Here is a 27,066-nt window from a genome sequence, read left to right as displayed (position 1 = left end):
CAGAAGAGAAATGCAAGAACGATGGCAAAAGGAGGCGAGAGAGAGTAACAGGATGGAGAAAACTTTGTAAGTGCTTTTTTTCCAGGTAGAAATGATATATAACCTGTCTGCACACACTGTACATCTGTCTGCGCTGATCGTTGTCAGGGTGTGAAAGTCATTTCTCAGTTTAGGATGTTTATAGGACACATAAATTAGATGAATTCTATTTATTTTACTGTTTAACATGGCACCTGGAAGAACAGACCATGATCAGCATTTTCTATGGCTCCTTTAGAAAGACACAAGGTGTAATGAGAAGCATGTATACTCTCTATAGCATACCCCCTGTCTAGGACGCTTGGTTTGGGAGCGGTCTCAGGAGGTCGGCACATGTCCATTCTGTATCCTCCTAGATATGGCTGAGTACAATAGTGGAGCCGGGAGCTATTAGCTCCCTGCACCACCACACGGCCTATGCTCCCCGCGCTGTGTAATCCTATGGCTGCATATACATTAAATGGGAGAATACTCGGGACTACAGAACAAGAGAAGGACTTGGGGATTCTGGGGACAAGTAAGCTGAGCAGCAGCACTCAATGTCAGGCAGCAGCTGCAAAGGCAACAAGATTTTACGGTGTATAAAAAAAAAATAAAAAAAAAATCCTGCGATCCCATACTGTTACCCCTTTATAAAATCACCTGTGAGGCCACATCTGGAATATGGGATCCAGTTTTGGGCTCCATATTTTAAAAAGGATATTCAGAAGATAGAGTCAGTTGAAAGGCGGAAACTAGATTATTACCAGGAATGGAGACCTCTCATATGATGAAACGTTAGAAAAGTTGGGCTTGTTTAGCTTAGAAAAAAGATGTCTCCGAGGAGATCTCATTCATAAATACACTGCTCAAAATAATAACGGGATCACTAAAATCCCACATCCTAGATAGCACTGAATGAAATAATCCAGTTGTAAATCTTTATTCATTACATAGTGGAATGTGCTGAGAACAATGAAACATACAAATGATCAATGTAAATCCAAATTAATATCCCAAGGAGGTCTAGAGTTAGAATGATACTCAAAATCAAACTGAAAAATCAAATTACAGGCTGATCCAACTTCAGTGGAAATGCCTCAGGACAAGGAAATGATGCTCAGTAGTGTGCGTGGCCTCCACGTGCCTGTATGACCTACCTACAATGCCTGGGCATGCTCCTGATAAGGCGGCGGATAGTCTACTGGACCTGCCTATGCAGCATCAATAGTAAAAAGATATAAAGTTAAAAAAACAAACAAATGGTGCTATTCTCACCCTCCAGCGACCATCGATGCGCGCGATGCGGCCGCCAGCTCCCTTTCCCAGTGATGCATTGTGAAATTACCCAGATGACTGGTTTACCTTTATATTTGGGATAATGAGGAGATGAAGCCGTGTTAGTTTGCTACTATCGGCATATATGTCGGCTCTTGTGGGTAATATACCTGTGTCCCAATATGACCCTTCTGTAATGTGACTGACCGGTGCCCTGTTCCCCTATATTTGGGATTATTGGTGCCAGTGTTTGAGCAGGGGCGTCATTGGCGCTTTCTAGGTTAGGTGGGATATGTAATAGGGTCTGTTTGGGACCCCACATTGTCCGAGGTTACACTAGTAGTTCCCATTAGGGTCACTCCCCGGCCACTGGAGCATTTTTGGGTTGAGTTGTGTGTCGGTGTTCAGTATTGCTCTATTTAATGCATGTCTAATAAAGTCTGATTTTATTGTATCTTTTCCCTGTGAATATTGATCCTAATCCGCACTGATGATCTATGTTTCCTGTCCTGTAGGGAGGAAGATGAGAAGACCACCACCCTGATCATGTAAGAGATTACTGAGCCTACCTTCTAGATGACATAATGATGTAGACGAGTCCTCACTCCCGGATAGATCTGACTGCACAGACAGCGGCCATTTATTGTTATACACCGGATTAGTAAGAGGTTTGGGAAGAGGTTTTCTCCTGGAGCTTCTGCCTTCTGATTGGACAGGGCCATGTTTGGAGAGGTTTCCTTCTGGATCCTGTTCAAAGAAATGACCCGTAATTTATTTCTTTCCACCAGGTGTTTGTCTAAGGCTATGTTCACACAGTGCAGATTATTTGCGGTTTTTTAGCGTTTTTGCGCTATAAAAACGCTATAAAACCGCAAATAATCTGCCTACATTAAGCATCCTATCATTTTTAATGAAATCCGCAATTTCTGTGCACATGATGTGCGTTTTTCCGCATGAAAAACGCATTGCGGTAAAAATCCGGACATGCTCATTAATTTTGCGGTTTTTTCGCGGTTTTTCCACTGTCTAATGCATTGGGAAATGTTTGGGAAAAACCGCGACAAATACGCGTCAAAACCGCGCAAAAAACGCATTAAGAAACGCATGCGGTTTTCATGCAGAAAACCGGCAGAAATGTCAGGATTTTCCCAGGAATTTTCTGCATCAATTCCTGAACGTGTGTATGGGGCCTAAACCTCTTCAGAGGAAAAAAAGCCTCCTCATATTAACAAAGTGGATTTTTTATAGAAATGAACTGGAATTGCTTTCCAAAAGTTCCTGAAATCATTTTTTAGGTGAATTTTGGAGAGGATTTGCTTAAAAAAAACCCTTAAAATATGTTACGTGCACATACTCTTGGTGATGTAACCAATTTTTAGCATTATAATAATCTTTATTTATATAGCGCCAACATATTCTGCAGCGCTTTACAGTGTAACAGTTTCATACACAACAGTCATAAGTAACAACGTTACCAAGACAATCAGTAAAGCACAATAGCAATAGGCTCTGTGCACACGTTGGGTTTTTGCTGTGTTTTTTTCCACAGGCAAAACCTGCTCTCTTGACAATAAAGAAGCAACTTACATAAAGCAGATTTTGCTGACTTTTTGCTGCTTTTATTGCTGTACCAAAAAAAGGGGGTAAAAAAACCAAGGAGCATATATGCCTTAAAATAATGGATTTTATTTAAACATGAAAAACATACATGAAATAATTAAAAAGCATGTGAGGCCAGAGGCGGCCAAACGTTCCTGCAGGGATCCATGTAAATAAACCAGGTGGAATACACCCAGTAACAGATAGTTCTATAAAGATGGGCCCTATATGTAATACAGAAATCCTTTAGGTGGACTTGTCCTAATATAAACAGGTAAAGAGCGCGGGCAGTCCTAAATAGATGACGGACATGTAGAGTAGTGCTGTAGTAACAATCCCCGCCGCCCCGACGCACGTTTCACAAGAACTTCTTCAGCAGTTTTATGAACGGTGCGAACTGCAGGACCAGCGACTTCCATCCATACGGACGGTGACCAGTGACAGGACAGGCTATAAACGGTGCCACTTGTCTACTGTGCCAGGAGATCCCATCATATTTCATGAGTCTTCTGGACTTATTGGCAGAGTAAGCGAGTGTACGCAATATCATGGTATCTGGAAATGGAGGATGCTTTTCCTAACACTCATGTTTCAGTAATATGCTGCCTCTAGCTTTAAGATTTACACTTCCAGTATTCTCAGTGTTCTCGTATAATTCATGGGAGTCAGTATGGACTCGGGAACAGTTTTCTATGTCTTCTGTTCTTTGTCTGCATTTGGGCATTGGCTTTGATGCTTCAGTGTCAGGTCCTGATGTGACTCCTGGAGGATCTGGGAGCGGAAGCTCACAATGTGTATTAGAGCGCAGGTCCTCTTTAGGATGTGTTGGTCCTCTACTTTGAGTGAATTTACTTTTATTCTGTGCTGAGAGGGTTAAGGACCCTTTATCTTCTGGCTGTGAACTTAGAGCTTGAGTGCTCAGCTGCAGCATCTTGTGAACACTCCCTCCCGCTATATAAACCCACTGGTAGCTTCTCTGCTTGCTGGTTATAGTTCTTCTATACTGACCTCTTTGACAGTCAGTCTCTGAATAAGCTGAGGTGTTAGATCTAGTTGCAGCAGTGAAGTTTCCTGTTGGAGAAGCTAAGGAGTGTTACTTGTTGTGTCTTTTCCCACTGTTAGTTGTACCTTCCTCGTGTTGTCTTATTGTAGTAGTGGGACTGCTATCTCCCTGGCCTGCACACTAGACAGGGTGTTCTCACACAGGGGGGAAGGACCCGACTAGGGACGTTAGGGAGTTCAGGTATCAGACTCAGGTTTATGTTAGGAGGTGAACCCTCTCCCTTCTCCCTATTGCCTGGGTTTCCTTGCATTTCTTCCCTGGTGTTGTGCCACATGCTGGGCATCCTCTCGGCCCCAGTGTGACATTAAGGCCAGATCACTGAGCATACTCAGCCAACCAGTCTATGGGAAAATAGAGCCTAAACTGCGCATGCTCGACTGATGGCATTGGAGCCATGGGATGGCAACATGAGGGGGAGTTTACCAAAAGGGGAAACTTAAAAGTCAGTTGCATTGGCATGCACAAATAAATATGGACTTAACTGTCTAAATACATATAACGATTTTGGGAGCACCTCCGGAAGTGAACGGTTATTGAAAATTAGCTGATTTGCATTGTATGTAGTTCCTAATGATAATTGTAAAGGCATTTTGTTAATTTTTTTATGTAAAACCACACACCATTAAAGCCATCACATGCAGGAATGGTTTCAGCATTAAATTACATCCTTGTAATCTTGTAATTCTAGCAAATGATGTAGTAAATAATTTATTCATTATTAGCCAGGATGGCTAGATGTTAAGAAACACAAATATTGCTCATCTATTACATAAAGGGATTGTTTTGTCACTTCACAAGACATTGATTACCTATGCTTAGTGTGGGTCATCAATATCAGATTAGTGGGGTCCAGCACCTGGCACCCCCTCATCAGCTGTGTATAATCTCTGGCTGAATAGAAACACATTGAATAGAATCCCAATCAATGAATAGCGGTCATGACCAGACAATGCAAATCCGGATGTAGAACAGCTTATAACAGCTAATTGTTGGGGATATGTTGTAAGGATAGCTCATCAATATCTTGTGATTGGAATGCACTTTAACATTATTTGTTATATCTCCACTCGATACAGCTATGAAACCTCCGTTTAACAACAACAACCTCTGCCGATACCACCTGGCAGCCACCACCTCTGCCGATACCACCTGGCAGCCGCCACCACCTCTGCCGATACCACCTGGCAGCCGCCACCACCTCTGCCGATACCACCTGGCAGCCGCCACCACCTCTGCCGATACCACCTGGCATGCTAGGTGTCTATGAACTCGTAATGACCTGGAGAATCATAATGGCAGGTCAGTTTTAGCATTTAGTGAACCTAGCAAAAAAGCCAAACAAAAAACAAGTGTGGGATTGCACTTTTTTTGCAATTTCACCGCACTTGGAATTTTTTTCCCGTTTTCTAGTACACGACATGGTAAAACCAATTATGTCGTTGAAAAGTACAACTCGTCCCGCAAAAAATAAGCCCTCACGTGGCCAAATTGACGGAAAAATAAAGAAGTTATAGCTCTGGGAAGGAGGGGAGCGAAAAACGAAAAATCCCACGGTCATGAAGGGGTTAAGTAGAGTGGAGACAGTAGGATCGGTAAGCAGCGACTCATTTAACCTCCATCTAAAGAGTCTAGATGTGGTGATATTAAACTTAAATACGGATAGCACAACGTCATGGTCAGACCAAGATGATGGAATATGACGCGAGTACAGAGCAGCTGGAAGTGAATTAGCAATGGTTAGGTGAAGATCTGTTCTGGAATATGATTTATGAGCTGGAGAGAAATATGTGTATCCCCTTTTAGTCCCATTTACCTCCCTCCATAAATCCACCAGGTGATATTCTCTCATGAGGCGGAGGACATTTTTTCTATCCGCTTTAGTAATATCTGAGCGTCTCAATGCACTGCTGTCGAAATTCGGATTTATGGTGAAGTTGAAGTCGCCACACCAAATCAGGGGGTGAAACGAGAGAGAGGGGAGTTTATATATTTGAGAGGACGCTGGTAGATAGCTATTAATTCTGCAAATATTCTGGCCCTGTAAGGAACCTTGGATTATAAGGAATCTACCCTCTAGATCTGAGTACGAATTCACTAACTGAAAGGGGAAACTATTCCTGATGAAGACAGCAACTCCTCTTGTTTTGTGTTCCCAGGACGTTGAGGCTATGTGCACACGTTGCGGTTTTTACTGCGGATCCGCAGCGTTTTTGACGCTGCGGAGCTGCAGCAGTTTTCCATGCGGTGTACAGTACCATGTTAACCTATGGAAAATCAAAACCGCTGTGCACACGCTGCGGAAAAAAACGCGCGGAAACGTAGCATTTTTTCCACAGCATGTCAATTCTTTTTGCGGAACTGCAGCGTTTCTGCACCCATAGACTTCTATTGTGTGGGTCAAACCTGCAGCAAAAATCGCAGATGTAAAAATATCTGCGGATTTGCTGCGGATTAGGGTGTCAGAAACCGCTGCCCAAGCAAGTGATGTCAGGCGGGACGAAGTGTGTGGGCGGAGTGAGTGACTGTCCTGAAAGTTGGAAGTGACCGTCATGGCATATCGTCGCATAGGGATTGATGTCGGGCGTCTGATCTGGTATGTATGTGTGTGTGCGTCTGTCTGTGTGCGTCTGTGTGCATGTGTCCCCATGCGACGATAGTGCCATCCAATTGTGCCATGTCGCCGTATGGGACTACTGCTCCCATCCGGTATTAGGATGGGAGAGTAGTCCCTGTGTTCGGCGACTTAGTACAATTGTCTGTAAAACACCTACACATACAATACATGTAACATACATGACAGACGGTACATACAACAAATAACATAGAATACATACTCACCATACAGCACACAGGTACGCGAAGCCCTCGGTCCCCTAGGAAAAAATTAAAAATAATAAAACAAATCCATACTCCCTGTCCGCAGATATCCCAACGAGTGTCCCACGCCAATTGCTTGCTCTCCGGCGATACACTACCAGGAGCGATGCTCCTGGCAGTGTATCGCGTTGTTTACCGGAGTTTTGCAGCACCGGTGTCTCATTTTACGGCACTATCCCACGCAGTAGTGCCGTAAAGCGAGACTACCGGGGTCAATGAACGCCGGTAAACTCGCGCATGCGCAGTAACACACTGACAGGAGCCGGAGCTCCTGTCAGTGTGTTGCTGCAGCCGTGGAGAGCAGACACATCTCCTGATGTGTCTGTTCTCCATGGCAGATCGTCGTGGGACACTCGTATGGGATTTCTGCGGACAGGGAGTATGAATTTGTTTTGTTTTTTTCCTTTTTTTTCTTATTGACGCCTCTCCATTATTAACCGGGCTTAATGTCACCTTACAATAGCAAGGTGTCCTTAACCCCTTATTACCCTGTATCCCACCGCTACACGGGAGTGGGAAGAGAGTGGCTAAGTGCCGGAATTGGCGCATCTTTTAGATGCGCCTTTTCTGGGGCGGCTGCGGGCTTGTATTTGTAGCCAGGGGGGTCAAATATCCATGGCCCCTTCCTCGGCAATGAATATCAGCCCGCAACTGTCTGCGTAGCCTTTCTGGCCAAAAAATATAGGGGGACCCTGTCATTTTTTTTTTGGGGGGGGTCCCCCTATATTTTAGAGCCAGAAAGGCTACACAGACAGCTGCGAGCTGATATTAATAGCCTGGGAAGATCCATGGGTATTTTAACCCCTTCCCAGGCAACAAATATTGGCCCACAGCTGTCTGCCTAGCCTTTCTGGCCCAAAAATATAGGGGGACCCTTTGTCATTTTTTGGGGGGGTCCCCCTATATTTTAGAGCCAGAAAGGCTACGCAGACAGCTGTGGTTTAATATAGCCTGGGAACATCCAGGCCCAGCGCCTTTTTTTTTTGGACCCTGGAGCATAGGTGGGCAAACAAAGTCTCTTAGGCCTTCATAAAAAGACTGTGTCCCTATTACTGCCCCTGACACCCCAATACTGTGCTGCTGCTACCGTATGTGTCATTATTACTGCACCTGATACCCCAATACTGAGCGCTGCTGCCATATGTGTCCCTATTACTGCACCTGATACCCCAATACTGAGCCGCTGCTGCCGTATGTGTCCATATTACTGCCCCTGATACCCCAATACTGAGCCGCTGCTGCTGTATGTGTCCCTATTACTGCCCCTGATACCCCAATACTGAGCCGCTGCTGCTCTGTGTCCTTATTACTGCCCCTGATACCCCAATACTGAGCCGCTGCTGCTGTATGTGTCCCTATTACTGCCCCTGATACCCCAATACTGAGCCGCTGCTGCTGTATGTGTCCCTATTACTGCCCCTGATACCCCAATACTGAGCCGCTGCTGCCATATGTGTCCCTATTACTGCACCTGATACCCCAATACTGAGCCGCTGCTGCCATATGTGTCCCTATTACTGCACCTGATACCCCAATACTGAGCCGCTGCTGCCGTATGTGTCCCTATTACTGCACCTGATACCCCAATACTGAGCCGCTGCTGCCGTATGTGTCCCTATTACTGCACCTGATAACCCAATACTGAGCCGCTGCTGCCGTATGTGTCCCTATTACTGCACCTGATACCCCAATACTGAGCCGCTGCTGCCGTATGTGTCCCTATTACTGCACCTGATACCCCAATACCGAGCCACTGCTGCCGTATGTGTCCCTATTACTGCACCTGATACCCCAATACTGAGCCACTGCTGCCGTATGTGTCCCTATTACTGCACCTGATACCCCAATACTGAGCCGCTGCTGCCGTATGTGTCCCTATTACTGCACCTGATACCCCAATACTGAGCCGCTGCTGCCGTATGTGTCCCTATTACTGCACCTGATACCCCAATACTGAGCCGCTGCTGCCGTATGTGTCCTTATTACTGCACCTGATACCCCAATACTGAGCCGCTGCTGCCGTATGTGTCCCTATTACTGCTCCTGATAACCCAATACTGAGCCTCTGCTGCCATATGTGTCCCTATTACTGCCCCTGATACCCCAATACTGAGCCGCTGCTGCCGTATGTGACCCTATTACTGCCCCTGATACCCCAATACTGAGCCGCTGCTGCCGTATGTGTCCCTATTACTGCACCTGATACCCCAATACTGAGCTGCTGCTGCCGTATGTGTCCCTATTACTGCACCTGATATCCCAATACTGAGCCGCTGCTGCCGTATGTGTCCCTATTACTGCACCTGATACCCCAATACTGAGCTGCTGCTGCCGTATGTGTCCCTATTACTGCACCTGATATCCCAATACTGAGCCGCTGCTGCCATATGTGTCCCTATTACTGCCCCTGATACCCCAATACTGAGCTGCTGCTGCCGTATGTGTCCCTATTACTGCACCTGATATCCCAATACTGAGCCGCTGCTGCCGTATGTGTCCCTATTACTGCACCTGATACCCCAATACTGAGCCGCTGCTGCCGTATGTGTCCCTATTACTGCACCTGATACCCCAATACTGAGCCGCTGCTGCCGTATGTGTCCTTATTACTGCCCCCGATACCCCAATACTGAGCCTCTGCTGCCGTATGTGTCCCTATTACTGCCCCTGATACCCCAATACTGAGCCGCTGCTGCTGTATGTGTCCCTATTACTGCCCCTGATACCCCAATACTGAGCCGCTGCTGCCGTATGTGACCCTATTACTGCACCTGATACCCCAATACTGAGCCGCTGCTGCCGTATGTGACCCTATTACTGCCCCTGATACCCCAATACTGAGCCTCTGCTGCCGTATGTGCCCCTATTACTGCACCTGATACCCCAATACTGAGCCGCTGCTGCCGTATGTGTCCCTATTACTGCCCCTGATACCCCAATACTGAGCCGCTGCTGCCGTATGTGTCCCTATTACTGCACCTGATACCCAAATACTGAGCCACTGCTGCCGTATGTGTCCCTATTACTGCACCTGATACCCCAATACTGAGCCGCTGCTGCCGTATGTGTCCCTATTACTGCACCTGATACCCCAATAGTCTGCTGCTGCCATATGTGTCCCTATTACTGTTGAGGGAGGATTTAAAGTGATCCTTCACGGTTAACCCAGTGATTTCCAAATTAATATATAAGGTGTTGCCGGCAACTGAAAATGACCAGACAGAGACGTGTGTCTCTGTATGGGGGATCGAGCAGATCTCTGGCCCCCGTTTATTCTGCATGACTATATCACAGTCATAGAAATTACACTTCAACCAATCAGCATAAGAACACGCTCACGGTTCTTAGCCTATAAGAATGCAGGAACAATCTGTGCGTCAAAGTTTTGTAGAACAATACACCCTCAGTCTCATGTTCTACCGAGGTTGCAACAATCAAGGTCTCATCAAAATCTCATAACAGCTGTAACCTTCAGCCTACTAACAAAATTTATATCAAAACAACAAAATGGAGTCGAAAAGCACAAAATGGAGATTCTTTCTTAATTTCTTCCTTCACATTCCCCCCTAGATAAATTTTGTTAATTAATGTCCAGTATCAGAGGTACTATCCCAAGCTCTAAGCTCGAGGGGTACTGGTCTTCACATGGCTGGTGCCATGTTACCAGCCATGGCTGTTGCGGCGTACCCGTCCCCCCTGTATACTAGAATTTACGAATAACAATTATTGATAACAGTGGTGGGGATCCTTTGAAGATAGCCATGCGCTTGGCTTCAACATCTTCATCAGGTAACTTTGTGAAATCGGTGTAGAGAAGAGCAGGGGTGGAAACGCTTTTGGTTTCATCATTAGTTATCCTAGTACAGAATTTCCTAATACACACAGAAATACACCAAAAAACAAGTTTTAGTATTACATACATGACAAAGATAAAGGTGAATACTGGCAGCCATTTTAAATACAGTTATATCTGCAAGCATAGGAAAAAGTTATTGTTTCACAGTATAAGAGTATAGCAGTACAAAAAGTATATAAGAAAATATATTTTCACCTTGACAATCCCCCCTAAACACTAAGTTTTTCCCTTAAAGAAAGATCCTTCGAGACTGTCCATGTGATGGGAAAAGGGGAGGTGGATTTCTTCATCCAGACACCTCAGAAACTCTCCCCTAGCGAGAGGCCTCCAGGCAGCTGAACCCTTCACTAACCTCACATGGAGTTCTCCCACTGTCCCTAAACTAAATCTCTTAGCATCATCTGAGAATGGGGGGTTTTGTCTACTCTCTTGAGGGGGACATACTTAGGGATCTCCCCTGGATCAGTACCATCGTACTCTGGTGGGTCTACTTCTTGATTGAGGAAGGTGCCAGTCGGAGTTGCTTTCACTAACTACCTAGGCCTGCCCAGGTGCACTTATACGTCCATCATATTGTCATTATTTGTTTGTAAAATGAGAAAGGTTGGTTCTCAGGGTCAGCCAATTGCTTTTGCATAGCTAGTCAGAGGGCCTCCAGGGATAATACTGCTGTATCTGTCTTACCCTACCTGATGTGGTTGGTTCTCTGGTGGTGGGGGCGACATGACATGCTGGTCTACAGCTCCTTCCCAAAAGGATTACTGTCAGCCTACTCCCAAAAGTTAATGTCCCCACTATCCGCCAACCACAATCCTGTGTCAGCTTCTTATATCACTGCATGTGATCTTGTCTGGACAGGATTCAGTGTAATTCTCTTTGGTCGGGTTGCAGCACGGGTCATACAAGTGTTAGGGCCTAAACCCTCAACTATATCCTGAAAGGCATCACAGCTATAATTAACAAATCTTTGTTCACTGTAATATATACATATATATATATTTGATCCATTGAACATTTTTATTAATCTGCACCTGTGGGATTATAGAAGCAAAGCCGGCATAAATCTGGTTCTGGGCTTTAAACTGGTCAGGCACCCCCCTTGGCACTCCAATGGCATCAATATATATTAGTGGATCTTCTTCACAACTCATGTGGAGCTGATCGAGACTTCTCCTCTTTCTGGTAGGTTCATCAGGTATCTTTGGATCCCAAAAATAAAATCTTGAACTGCATGGCTAGTTTAACAAGGGTGCATTGACCTATCCAGGCATTAGGCAACCTGGGACGGAGCTTACCATCTCCACATAACCAATAAATGTCATACATATAATGTGTATGTTTGATTAGCAAATCTGTATCTAGAGAACTGTTCTCTTTGTAGAAACCTGTCTCGAAGATCCCTACTGGTGTACCTGTGGTGTCGTGGGAATTATAGCAGGTGTAATTGTCAGCTAATACGGTTACTTCTCCTGGGACCTTTAGTTTAGGTTCCTCATAAATTAGTGGGACATAATCTGGGCAATCAGTGGACTTCAAACCTTTCAACAAGTTCATGACACAGGCAGTGGTGTTGTCATCAGGGAAAAGCAATGCATGTGTGTAGAGGTGTGTATTCGCAGCAGAACAAGCAATACATCCTACAGAGATATTCTGGACTCTTACATTGTATCTCACCCATTCTAACCATAGATTTTTCCTTGGGGCTGTTTGTGTTTCTATGGAGAAAACCTCTTGCCAACTGAGACCTGGAATGGGGATCACTTCATTGACTACATTTTGCAAACGCTCACCTGGGCCTAAATTCCCATGGTATCCACTACTAAATACATAATTATAATGCCTTCCCAGTACAAATGTCTGCAGGTCAGCAGATTGGGGACTTTCGAGATTTAGGAGGAGGGGGTGACAACTTTTACCCCATTTACAGCCCCTAAGTGGTTGCAGAACGGCTGTTAGATGCATTTTCTCACGGAGACTCCTACCCGTCCCATCCTTGGGAACATGGCTTCACTAGATTTATATCCCCAATCATCTCCCGTATTCCAGGCAGCATCTGTCTAATAATAACAGTTATTGTTGTCATTTCTGGTAATACATATATAAAACTGGATGATCCCCTCTACAACCCATTCAGTCTCGGGGCACTTGACTACATCACAGAAATCAAATCGCCAGATATTCACCGGGGCTGTCAGGTTTACCCAGAGAATAGTGGGACCAGAATTCTTATTTTTACAATAGGGACCAAAGAGGTAGGGGCGAGGATAGCCCTCAGTTCCAGGATCAAAAACAACAGTCTCTTTTACAGTGTGAGGCATGGATCCAGGTGCTCTTTCCTTCGAGTTTTACTGCAGTGGGGGTAACCAGGATCACCGTGTGGGGTCCTTCAAATCTCGGCTGGAGACAATCTCTGCGCACAAACTTTCACATACACCAGGTCTCCTGGCACAAAGGGATGGTGTCCAGGAACCTTGTCTGGGTCTGGAAGAGAACTGAAGACAGTTAAATGCACTTTGGCAAGGTGTCCATGTAAGGCCTGCACATAGCTAGTCAAGTCCTGGTACTTGATCTGCAACTGTTGTGGAAAGAAACATTCAATATTAGGGCCCCTGCCAAACAGAATCTCATACGGTGACAGTCCTGTCTTCCTGTTTGGGGTATATCTTACTGAAAACAAAGCCATAGGAAGGCATTTTGTCCATGGTTTACCAGTCTCTGCCATTGCCTTCTGGATTTTAAGCTTAAGAGTTCCATTTAGTCTCTCCACTTTTCCACTGCTCTGCGGATGGTATGGACTATGCAATGCTTGACTTACCCCCAGTGCTGCCATTACCTCTGACATGATCTCTCCAGTAAAATGGGAACTCCGATCGCTTTCAATGACTTCAGGAACTCCATACCTGCATATGATCTCAGCCATCAGTTTCTTCACCGTTGTCTTAGCTGTAGCTTTGGCAACTGGGTAGGCTTCTGGCCAACCTGAAAATAAATCAATGCAGACCAACACATACTCATACGTCCCTACCCTGGGTAACTGAATATAATCAATCTGCAGTCTCTGGAATTGGTAAAGGGGCCGGGGAGTGTGTTTGGATGGGGTTTTCACTGTCCTACCCTGATTATGTGTGGCACATATCATGCAGCTCTGTACCTGGCTTTCTGCGCAGGTGGAAAACTCGGGGGCAATCCATTGTTTCTGTAGGGTGTCAAACAGGGCCGTCTTCGAGTGGTGCACATTCCCGTGCAGAACCTGTGCCATCATTGGGTACAGTACCTGTGGTAGGCAGACCTTTTCACCCCTCCCCCATAGTCCAGTGACGGTATCAGAGCAAGCCCCTATCTTTTGCCACCTATTTTTCTCCTCCTTACTTGCCTGTTCTTGTAACCGGGCTAAGATGTCTTTCAACACAAGTGGAGATGGCGGGGTGTCTAGGTGATGTACTTGAGAGGCCACAGGAGTGCTTGCTGCTTTCTTGGCAGCCTGGTCTGCCAGTGCGTTACCCTTTGTCCGTCCATCAGTGCCTTTAGTATGTGCCTTTACCTTTATGATGCCTGTTTGGGTGGGAAGCTGTGGTGCATTCATAAGTTGCTGGACTGCCTCAGCACGTTTAAAGGGGTGGCCATTTGCTGTCAGGAAAGCCCTGGCTCTCCAGATAGGCCCATAACCGTGTGCAATGCCAAAAGCATACCTGGAATCAGTGTAGATATTTACAGTCTTACCTTCTGCTAGTTTGCTCTGCTTCTTGTGCAGACATATGAGCTGACATTGACTCTGCCTTGATTACCTCATGTTCTGAGACCACAGCATATCTGGTACAGAAGCGTCCTTGGTCATCTTGGTGACGGGATCCATCTACAAAAAGCTCAAAATCAGCATTAGAATAGGCACACTAGAGACCAGCCGTTTCCTGAGACATCAATTCTAGACAATCATGGGGTTTGGAAACCTAATCTTGTTCCTCTGGATCCATTCTTAAAAGAAAAAGTGTCCTTGCTCATGTCACCTACTCCTCCCCCCTTTGGATCCAGGGGAACTAGGGGAAGAGTAGCGGGGTTCAGGACAGCGCACCTTTTTAAAATCACATTAGTAGGCATAAGAATAGCACACTGAAGTCGCAGCTGTCCAGCCATGGACATGTGGCTAGGTTGTACTTGGTTAAGGATACTATATACATCGTGTGGGGTGGCCATAGCCTCTCCTGGTTGCAAGGGGCCATAAGTGGCAAGGTAGGCCTGACACTCTTGGGCTATGACTGGCCCCCCTTTGGCATAACTGTCCACGTCAATTGTCATCCCTGATAAATGAATGCAAACAGAACTGGCAATCTGGGTGTAATGGAATGCTGAAGAAGACATTGGCAAGATCGATAACTATGAACCAAGTGGCATCCTGAGATATCTGGGACAAAAGAGTATGTGGCTTAGGCACCACCGGAGTTTCTGGAACAGTAACTGCATTAACTGCCCGTAGACCTTGTACCAGCCGGTACACAGGGGGTTGGCCGGGTGGGGTCTTTTTCTTAACGGGAAACAAGGGTGTGTTACATGGGGAAACACAGGGTATCAGGGCACCATTATCGAATAACATTTGTATTTGCCCCTTGAGGCACTGCTCCTGATCATGTTTCAAAGGGTACTGATGGACTTTAGAAAAAGGGGCACCAGGTTTGAGAAACACTTTTACTGGTTCTACAGGCATTATTGGGGGAGAATCTGGGTCTATCAGGACCATCATAACTGTGGGAAGGGCATGTAGGATACAGATCTCATTATATTCATCTGCATAGGGGTTATATTGTCGGGGTCGTAACGACAATTAATCCTCATTCACCAGTCATTCCAAATTGTAATGTGAGCGCAGAACATCTGGTACCGAAAAAGAAATGATTCAGACACGTAGCTGATTCAATCTTTGCTGATGCTCTGGCGTTCAGCTCAGTGGGTAGCCGAGCAGCAACTGTGCTTTATTTTCCAATACATAGTACTAAAAAGGGAATGCAATGGGTGGGGTTTAAGCAGCATACATCTAGTGCTTAGTCTCTCTGATTCGTCGAACGTCTCCTGGTGAATTCCTCCTCTTCTGCTCATTCCTTTAGTTTCGTTTCTGAGGAAATGAATCTTAGGCTTCGGACACTAAAACCTAAAACGAAACTAAGCTCTGGCGGCCATCTTTAAATACAATTACATTTGCATTAGCAGGGGAAAACTTATTGTTTCACAGTATAAGAGTATAACAGTACAAAAAGAGTATAAAGATATATATAAAAGTATAAAAGGTATATAAGAAAATACATTTTCACCTTGACAATCCCCCCTAAACACTAAGTTTTTCCCTTAAAGAAGGATCCTTCGAGACTGTCCATGTGATGGGAAAAGGGGAGGTGGATTTCTTCATCCAGACACCTCAGAAACTCTCCCCTAGCGAGAGGCCTCCAGGCAGCTGAACCCTTCACTAACCTCACATGGAGTTCTCCCACTGTCCCTAGACTAAATCTCTTAGCATCATCTGAGAATGGGGGATTTTGTCTACTCTCTTGAGAGGAATATACTTAGGGATTTCCCCTGGATCAGTACCATCGTACTCTGGTGGGTCTACTTCTTGATTGAGGAAGGTGCCAGTCGAGATTGCTTTCACTAACTACCTAGGCCTGCCCAGGTGTACTTATACATCTATCATATTGTCATTATTTGTTTGTAAAATGAGAAAGGTTGGTTCTCAGGGTCAGCCAATTGTTTTTGCATAGCTAGCTAGTCAGAGGGCCTCCAGGGATAATACTCCTGTATCTGTCTTACCCTACCTGATGTGGTTGGTTCTCTGGTGGTGGGGGTGACTAGATGACCGGTTGGGGGCGACATGACATGCTGGTCTACAGCTCCTTCCCAAAAGGATTACTGTCAGCCTACTCCTAAAAGTTAATGTCCCCACTATCCACCAACCACAATCCTGTGTCAGCTTCTTATGTCACTACATGTGATCTTGTCTGGACAGGATTCAGTGTAATTCTCTTAGGTCGGGTTGCAGCACGGGTCATACAAGTGTTAGGGCCCAAATCCTCAACTATATCCTGAAAGGCATCACAGCTATAATTGACAAATCTTTGTTCACTGTAATATATATATTTGATCCATTCAACATTTTTATTAATCTGCATCTGTGGGATTATAGAAGCAATGCCGGCATAAATCTGGTTCTGGGCTTTAAACTGGTCAGGCACCCCCCTTGGCACTCCAATGGCATCAATATATACTAGTGGATCTTCTTCATAACTCATGTGGAGCTGATCAAAACTTCTCCTCTTTCTGGTAGGTTCATCAGGTATCTTTGGTGTACATATATTGTGTATGTTTAATTAGCAAATCAGTATCTAGAGGACTGTTCTCTTTGCAGAAACCTGTCTCGAAGATCCCTACTGGTGTACCTGTGGTGTCGTGGGAATTATAGCAGGTGTAATTGTCAGCTAATACGGTTACTTCTCCTGGGACTTTTAGTTTGGGTTCCTTATGAATTAGTGGGACATAATCTGGGCAATCAGTGGACTTCAAACCTTTCAACAAATTCATGACACAGGCAGTGGTGTTGTCATCAGGAAAAAGCAATGCATGTGTGTATAGGTGTGTATTCGCAGCAGCACAAGCAATACATCCTACAGAGATATTCTGGACTCTTACATTGTATCTCACCCATTCTAACCATAGGTTTTTCCTTGGGGCTGTTTGTGTTTCTATGGAGAAAACCTCTTGCCTCCTGAGACCTGGAATGGGTATCACTTCATTAACTACACTTTGCAAACGCTCACTTGGGCCTGTTTTAGGTATACTGGTAACAGGGGCCTTGGTTGGTCTGAAACTAATATCCTGGAGCTGTATATGGCCTAAATTCCCATGGTATCCACTACTAAATACTTAATTATAATGCCTTCCCAATACGAACGTCTGCAGATCAGCAGATTGGGGGCTTTCAAGATTCAGGAGGAGGGGGTGACAACTTTTACCCCATTTACAGCCCCTAAGTGGTTGCAGAAGGGCTGTTAGATGCATTTTCTCACGAAGACTCCTACCCGTTCTATCCTTAGGGAACATGGCTTCGCTAGGTTTATATCCCCAATCATCTCCCGTATTCCAAGCAGCATCTGACCAATAATAACAGTTATTGTTGTCATTTCTGGTAACACACATATAAAACTGGATGATCCCCTTTACCACCCGTTCAGTCTCAAGGCACTTGACTACATCACAGAAATCAAATCGCCAGATATTTGCCGGGGCTGTCAGGTTTACCCAGAGAATAGTGGGACCAGAATTCTTATCTACAATAGGGGCCGAAGAGGTAGGGGCGAGGATGGCCCTCAGTTCCAGGATCAAAAACAACAGTCTCTTTTACAGTGTGAGGCATGGATCCAGGTGCTCTTTCCTTCAAGTTTTACTGCAGTGGGGGTGACCAGGATCACCGTGTGAAGTCCTTCAAATCTCGGCTGGAGACAATCTCTACGCACAAACTTTTTCACATACACCAGGTCTCCTGGCACAAAGGGATGGTGTCCAGGAACCTTGTCTGGGTCTGGAAGAGAACTGAAGACGGTTAAATGCACTTTGGCAAGGTGTCCATGTAAGGCCTGCACATAGCTAGTCAAGTCCTGGTACTTGGGCTACAACTGTTGTGGAAAGAAACATTCAAGATTGGGGCTCCTGCCAAACAGAATCTCATACGGTGACAGTCCTGTCTTCCTGTTTGGGGTATATCTTACTGGAAACAAAGCCAGAGGAAGGCATTCTGTCCATGGTTTACCAGTCTCTACCATTGCCTTTTGGATTTTAAGCTTAAGAGTTCCATTTAGTCTCTCCACTTTTCCACTACTCTGCGGATGGAGTATGCAATGCTTGACTTACCCCCAGTGCTGCCATTACCTCTGACATGATCTCTCCAGTAAAATGGGAGCCCCGATCGCTTTCAATGACTTCAGGAATTCCATACCTGCATATGATCTCAGCCATCAGTTTCTTCACCGTTGTCTTAGCCGTAGCTTTGGCAACTGGGTAGGCTTCTGGCCAACCTGAAAATAAATCAATGCAGACCAACACATACTCATACGTCCCTACCCTGGGTAACTGAATTTAATCAATCTGCAGTCTCTGGAATTGGTTAAAGGGCCGGGGAGTGTGCTTGGATGGGGTTTTCACTGTCCTACTCTGATTATGTGTGGCACATATCATGCAGCTCTGTACCTGCCTTTCTGCGCAGGTGGAAAACCCGGGGGCAATCCATTGTTTCTGTAGGGTGTCACACATGGCCGTCTTCGAGTAGTGCACATTCCCGTGCAGAACCTGTGCCATCATTGGGTACAGTACCTGTGGTAGGCAGACCTTTTCACCCCTCCCCCATAGTCCGGTAACGGTATCAGAGCAAGCCCCTATCTTTTGCCACCTATTTTTCTCCTCCTTACTTGCCTGTTCTTGTAACCGGGCTAAGATGTCTTTCAACACAAGTGGAGATGGTGGGGTGTCTAGGTGATGTACTTGAGAGGCCACAGGAGTGCTTGCTGCTTTCTTCGCAGCCTGGTCTGCCAGTGCGTTACCCTTTTGTCCGTCCATCAGTGCCTTTAGTATGTGCCTTTACCTTTATGATGCCTGTTTGGGTGGGAAACTGTAGTGCATTCATAAGTTGCTGGACTGCCTCAGCATGTTTAAAGGGGTGGCCATTTGCTGTCAGGAAAGCCCTGGCTCTCCAGATAGGCCCATAACCGTGTATAATGCCAAAAGCATACCTGGAATCAGTGTAGATATTTACAGTCTTACCTTCTGCTAGTTTGCACGCTTCTGTAAGCGCCTTGAGCTTCTGCTTCTTGTGCAGACATATGAGCTGGCATTGACTCTGCCTTGATTATCTCATGTTCTGAGACCACAGCATATCCGGTACGGAAGCGTCCTTGGTCATCTTGGTGACGGGATCCATCTACAAAAAGCTCAAAATCAGCATTAGAATAGGCACACTAGAGACCAGCCGTTTCCTGAGACATCAATTCTAGACAATCATGGGGTTTGGAAACCTAATCTTGTTCCTCTGGATCCATTCTAGAAAGAAAAAGAGTGTGTCCTTGCTCATGTCACCTCCTCCCCCCTTTGGATCCAGGGGAACTAGGAGAAGAGTAGCGGGGTTCAGGACAGTGCACCTTTTCGAAGTCACATTAGTAGGCATGAGAATAGCACACCGAAGTCGCAGCTGTCTGGTCATGGACATCTGGCTAGATTATACTTGGTTAAGGATACTATATACATCGTGTGGGGTGTGGACCATCAGTGGGTGATCCAAAACAATCTCTGAAAACTTGTGTAGCAACAGCTGGACAGACAACACGGCCCGAACACAGAAGGGGCTTCCTCTTGCCACCGTATCCAGGCGGCCACTATAATAAGCAACAGGTCTCTGTTTGTCTCCATGAAGCTGAATCAGCACACCTGTAGCATGTCCTGCAGGTGAGCTCTGTCTGCAATACTGTACGGCAGTGCTCGGGTGTCTTGTAATCAGTATCTAGGGCCTGCAGTGTGTAGCACCATATCACAGGGCAAATTCCCTCCCTGGGTAGACATAGCGTCTCCTGGATGCAAGGGGCCATGAGCGGCAAGGTAGGCCTGACACTCTTGGGCTATAACTGGCCCCCCTTTGGCATAACTGTCCACGTCAATTGTCATCCCTGATAAATGAATGCAAACAGAACTGGCAATCTGGGTGTAATGGAATGCTGAAGAAGACATTGGCAAGATCGATAACCATGAACCAAGCAGCATCCTGAGATATCTGGGACAAAAGAGTATGTGGCTTAGGCACCACCGGAGTTTCTGGAACAGTAACTGCATTAAATGCCTGTAGATCTTGTACCAGCCAGTACACAGGGGATTGGCTGGGTGGGGTCTTTTTCTTAACGGGAAACAAGGGTGTGTTACATGGGGAAACACAGGGTATCAGGGCACCATTTTCGAATAACATTTGTATTTGCCCCTTGAGACACTGCTCCTGATCATATTTCAAAGGGTATTGATAGACTTTAGAAAAAGGGGCACCAGGTTTGAGAAACACTTTTACTGGTTCTACAGGCATTATTGGGGGAGAATCTGGGTCTATCAGGACCATCATCTTGGAATTGTATTCTGGAGCGGAACTGTGATAATAAATCTGCCCCCAGTAAATTTACCGGACATGAGGGAGAGATTACGAACTGAGCAGTAACTTCAGGGAAGGGTCCCACAGGGATAGGTTTTATAAGAGTATATTTATTGGGTCTGTCATCTACTCTAATTAAAACAAGCTCTTGATCTGAGAATTTGCATGACGGGGCTGGGGAGATAATGAAATTCCCATACGGGGTTAAAGGCGTATTGGAATGTGAAGCTGGACTCACGTGTACGAAGGGAGGAGGCAGAAACTAGAGTCTGTTACATAGACAGTAAGAAGCGCTGCTGATTTAACCCTTCCTTTCCTGTTGGACTAAATTCTTTTGAAAACCTTTTACTATTTGCAATGCATCATCCGGAGTGGAAATCCCAATATCGGGTCTACTACAAAAAGGTATGAATGGGCTTTTTATTACAATGGGAATCCCAGATCTTTAAACACTACCATAAGACGCCCATAGAACTTCTCGGCAGTCCAGGATATATTGGTGCCTTTTACCAATCTTTCAATTACTTACAAGTTTTCATCGAAGACTAGACACAGGTCTATTTCACTTCCAATTTCATACAGTACTTATTGCTTTAAATACAAATCTCTCAGTGTGTATTAAACCAAGGACAGAGAAAACTTAGAATGCAATACATGGCCCCCCCCCCCTCCCCCGTAGCCCACAGCGCCGAGGGGAAAAATTGCAAACAGGGCGCGCAGGGGCACACACAGCCCCTCCCATCTAGTAACGCGGAGATAAGAAAAAATCACTGCATTCCACAGCGCTGAAGGGAGAATACAAAAACCCAGCCCTTAGCCCCCCTTACTCCAGCACGTAGCGCAGATAAGGAGAAAAGAGAAGCTCGCAGCGATCTGCTCAGCCCCTCCCCTACAGTACACAGCACTGATACAAAGGTCCGTATCTTCTACAGTCACAAATTACAGCAGTTTTCAGACCTAATTTCTACAAAACTTTCCTATAATCCTCCGTGGTCTGGGCGGAGCCCCAAAGACGGTCCGTACACACACACAAGGCAGGTCTCCACCCAGGTTGGATTCTGCACAACAGAAACAGGACACACCTACACTTCTGGAGATCTCTTTCTGCCGCCATTACAGGGCGCTGGCTGAGACTACATTTTCATCATCAGTGGCACGGCGGCCATTTTACAATCTGTAAGATCACAGTTCACAGGCATTTTATAACCAAACACGGGCTCTACATTATCTGATCCACCCTCCCCATCGACTTCTTTCCATCCTTCATTCTTCAAGCCTCGCGCAACTCGCAGATGAGCTTGTGCTTGTTCTAACAATCCTTTATCTTTCAACATGCCTCGTTTGTTCTCTATGAGATTATTCCACATAGCCGGCTGTAGTCTCCCTGACGAGGGCAATCCTACATGCTTATACAATCTCTCAACATTCTTGACTGCCTTCTTGCCCTCCCGTGACTGAACTATTGCCCTGACTTCCACAGCATCCTCATCTAACTTGTGGGGCACTGACTTCTTCTGCTTTAAGAGACGCAACATGACTCACAGAATACTGTGATTTCCTGCAGTAAAACCACTAGCAGCGATATCAACGGTGGTGTCCCACAATACGGAAACTCGCTCAACGTATTAGAAAAAGATTTTCTGTCCCTAACTTGAACACCAACGATTAACAGACTATCCTGCTACGATATTCTAAATAGTCGGGAGGCGGTCTCCTAGTGAGAGCCCTCCACAGAAATACAGGTGGTCCCTGCTCGGGACGTCTTAATTACCTAGCTGGTACAATATCACAGAGGCTGCGTCTCCTATCCCTTCCTCTAAGCTGCCCCACAATCTACAACTTGCACAATTTTTCACTCCACTTCACTACTAGACAATAGTCACGGGTAGGATGATTGAATGGAGTACAATGACCGGTAAAGGAGGTGTGGTGTACAGAGGTCGCACAGGATGCGAGTCTCTCAGTTGCTGGTTCAGAGCGTGGCACAGGATCACATTCGATCTCACCACTCGACCGGTCACTCTCCAGACCCAAAAAGAGACCACAGACAAACCAATAACGGCTGAGACACTAGCAAGTGTGACATATACAGTGTATATGATCACCACTTACCGTGTGAAGAGGGTGATCAGTCCTCGAGGTCAGCCACTACGGGTATCATCCACAGACATCCAGGCATGGGTCCAGAGAGTCTCGGATCGCTGGCCACGGCCCCCGTTGGGCTCCAATTGTCGGGGTCGTAACGACAATTAATCCTCATTCACCAGTCATTCCAAATTGTAATGTGAGCGCAGAACATCTGGTACCGAAAAAGAAATGATTCAGACACGTAGCTGATTCAATCTTTGCTGATGCTCTGGCGTTCAGCTCAGTGGGTAGCCGAGCAGCAACTGTGCTTTATTTTCCAATACATAGTACTAAAAAGGGAATGCAATGGGTGGGGTTTAAGCAGCATACATCTAGTGCTTAGTCTCTCTGATTCGTCGAACGTCTCCTGGTGAATTCCTCCTCTTCTGCTCATTCCTTTAGTTTCGTTTCTGAGGAAATGAATCTTAGGCTTCGGACACTAAAACCTAAAACGAAACTAAGCTCTGGCGGCCATCTTTAAATACAATTACATTTGCATTAGCAGGGGAAAACTTATTGTTTCACAGTATAAGAGTATAACAGTACAAAAAGAGTATAAAGATATATATAAAAGTATAAAAGGTATATAAGAAAATACATTTTCACCTTGACAATATAACGTAAGGACCATCTGACCATCATCTTGGAATTGTATTCTGGAGCGGAACTGTGATAATAAATCTGCCCCCAGTAAATTTACCGGACATGAGGGAGAGATTACGAACTGAGCAGTAACTTCAGGGAAAGGTCCCACAGGGATAGGTTTTATAAGAGTATATTTATTGGGTCTGTCATCTACTCTAATTAAAACAAGCTCTTGATCTGAGAATTGACATGGGGCTGGGGAGGGACCTTATCATCAAGCAGGGAGACCCCCTGTTCCAGATCATCATTTTTAATTGTTTGTCTTTCTGACACATTATTCATCAGAATTCACTTCCTCTGTTGATCCTCAATTTGCTATATATCAACCACTCAACTTGCTTTTACCAATCACTTACAAATTTCCTTCTAAAACTAGACACTAGATTTCACTTCCAATTTTCCAGATTATATTTCTTTGTACTTCAAACAATATTGTCGCCTTAAACAAAACACAAAATTATCAGCGCGTAATCTACACCAAGAAAACACAGAGAGACTCAAGAGCGCAGCTACGAGTGCGCGCCCCCTCCCTTTTCAGAAACAGAGATAAGAAAAAATCCTCAGCACAGAAGAAAGCCATAACGCAGCTGTTCAACTCCCCCCGCCCATCGGATATTCCAAAGACAAACACAGACACGGAAATACAGCAGTTCTCAGACTTAATTAATTTCTACAAAATCTTCATCGCACAATTCACATACCAGATTGAGAATATTTTCCCTGCATTCCTGACAGATTTCTTTTCCCTTCTTTGGGCTAACAATATCAAATTTTTATCACACAATTCAAAGTCTTCTTCTTCCACGGACTGATTCTCCTTTAGAGTTAAATACCCCTACTTAGTCGTGTATAGATACCAGAGCAGCTGTGTAGCCTATTCCACTGGGGTTTTTACCTGTCCCCCGCTGAGACAACCCAAAATCGCGGTACTCAGTGAAAGGAGGAGGGCGTCTTAGACTTAACCCTCCGGACACCCCTGGACATACACATATATATCTATGTATTCCTGAGTTACGCATCCTACCCAATCTTCGATCACCTCACCGCGCCTGATTCTAACAGTGATCAGGAATTCAGGGTATTTTGACTGTAAAGAGAATTACATCACTGGTTAATCCGGGGTGTCCGTCCCTTATGAGGTACGGTTCAAGCACTGGGCTTCCAACGGAACTACACCTCTATATGATTCCACCCAAGAATCATCCCACTCCGGGGACAAACCTCAGATCCTCTTTGCAGCAACAAACACAGGAAAACCACACCAAACGGTTAGTCTGAACAGTATAACTGCCAACTTACCGTGGTTGTTGTGGGGGATGATCAGTCCCAATTTTCCAGTGCCTCCGGGCGGCAGAAGCGTTCCTGCTTGGATCCCGGGTTTCGGCACCAACTGTTGAGGGAGTATTTAAAGTGATCCTTCACGGTTAACCCAGTGATTTCCAAATTAATATATAAAGTGTTGCCGGCAACTGAAAATGACCAGACGGAGACGTGTGTCTCTGTATGGGGGATCGAGCAGATCTCTGGCCCCCGTTTATTCTGCATGACTATATCACAGTCATAGAAATTACACTTCAACCAATCAGCATAAGAACACGCTCACGGTTCTTAGCCTATAAGAATGCAGGAACAATCTGTGCGTCAAAGTTTTGTAGAACAATACACCCTCAGTCTCATGTTCTACCGAGGTTGCAACAATCAAGGTCTCATCAAAATCTCATAACAGCTGTAACCTTCAGCCTACTAACAAAATTTATATCAAAACAACAAAATGGAGTCGAAAAGCACAAAATGGAGATTCTTAATTTCTTCCTTCACATTACTGCACCTGATACCCCAATACTCTGCTGCTGCCGTATGTGTCCCTATTACTGCACCTGATACCCCAATACTCTGCTGCTGCCGTATGTGTCCCTATTACTGCCCCTGATACCCCAATACTGAGCCGCTGCTGCCGTATGTGTCCCTATTACTGTACCTGATACCCCAATACTGAGCCGCTGCTGCCGTATGTGTCCCTATTACTGCACCTGATACCCCAATACTGAGCCGCTGCTGCCGTATGTGTCCCTATTACTGCCCCTGATACCCCAATACTGAGCCGCTGCTGCCGTATGTGTCCCTATTACTGCCCCTGATACCCCAATACTGAGCCGCTGCCGTATGTGTCCCTATTACTACACCTGATACCCCAATACTGAGCCGCTGCTGCCGTATGTGTCCCTATTACTGCCCCTGATACCCCAATACTGAGCCGCTGCTGCCGTATGTGTCCCTATTACTGCCCCTGATACCCCAATACTGAGCCGCTGCCGTATGTGTCCTTATTACTACACCTGATACCCCAATACTGAGCCGCTGCTGCCGTATGTGTCCTTAATACTGCACCTGATACCCCAATACTGAGCCGCTGCTGCCGTATGTGTCCCTATTACTGCCGCTGATACCCCAATACTGAGCCGCTGCTGCCGTATGTGTCCCTATTACTGCACCTGATACCCCAATACTAATAATAATAATAATAATAATAATTTTATTTATATAGCGCCAACATATTCCGCAGCGCTTTACAACTTATAGAGGGGACTTATACAGACAATAGACATTACATCATAACAGAAATCACAGTTCAAAACAGATACCAGTAGGAATGAGGGCCCTGCTCGCAAGCTTACAATCTATGAATACTGAGCCGCTGCTGCCGTATGTGTCCCTATTACTGCACCTGATACCCCAATACTCTGCTGCTGCCATATGTGTCCCTATTATTGCACCTGATACCCCAATACTGAGCCGCGCCGTGAAGGGCTGCAAGCTTTGTTCCTATGTGCATCCAGTAATGTAAAGTAGCGCTGAAGACGCAAAAGATTTTAAAAATTAGGGGGCCCAGTTACCTTTTGCATTGTTGCCCATGAGTTTGAAGTTACAAGACTGGGTTGTTCTGTTCGGTCTGCTGTTATGTTTTCTTTGTGTTTGTTTTGTCTTAATTGGGGTTTGGGTTTCTTGTTTGTCCTTGGGTTACGTTGTGGATGATATCTAAATATATCCCAAAATTTACACATATTTTCTTTTTGCTTACTTCGCTGTTGGATATAGTATGTAATGACACTTTTGTATTCATTGCAGGTTTGTGATTATCCAGTCATTTGGGACCCTGCAGCCGAGTGTTATAAGGACAAACACTATAGGGACCTTTCCTGGACCAAAATATTTCGAGACCTTTATCCTGAATGGGATTCTTTTTTTTTTTTTTTTTTAAATTCTTTATTTATTAAGGTAACAATAAACACTACAACAATAAAACAGATTTTCTCTTGTCTATTATTCATATGATGACCGCTTTATCAGGCGCTAAAAAACAATGAGTCTAACAATTTGAGAGAAAAGAAAAGGTAAGGGGTTGGGAAAGATGGGGTTGGAGAGTGTATAAATGGAACAGGAGGTAAG

General features: G+C 45.3%; 1 long non-coding RNA gene across 1 annotated transcript; it reads left to right on the top strand.

The window, feature by feature from the left end:
* Nucleotides 1–27,066, top strand: LOC143768319 (uncharacterized). The gene is made up of 4 exons (XR_013213801.1): nucleotides 1–66; nucleotides 1,812–1,844; nucleotides 5,035–5,257; nucleotides 26,746–27,066. It is a non-coding gene; the product is annotated as an uncharacterized LOC143768319 (long non-coding RNA).

Source organism: Ranitomeya variabilis, chromosome 4, assembly GCF_051348905.1.
Source record: "Ranitomeya variabilis isolate aRanVar5 chromosome 4, aRanVar5.hap1, whole genome shotgun sequence".
NCBI classification, from domain to species: Eukaryota; Metazoa; Chordata; class Amphibia; order Anura; family Dendrobatidae; genus Ranitomeya; species Ranitomeya variabilis.
This window is presented reverse-complemented; position numbering and strand designations above follow the sequence as displayed.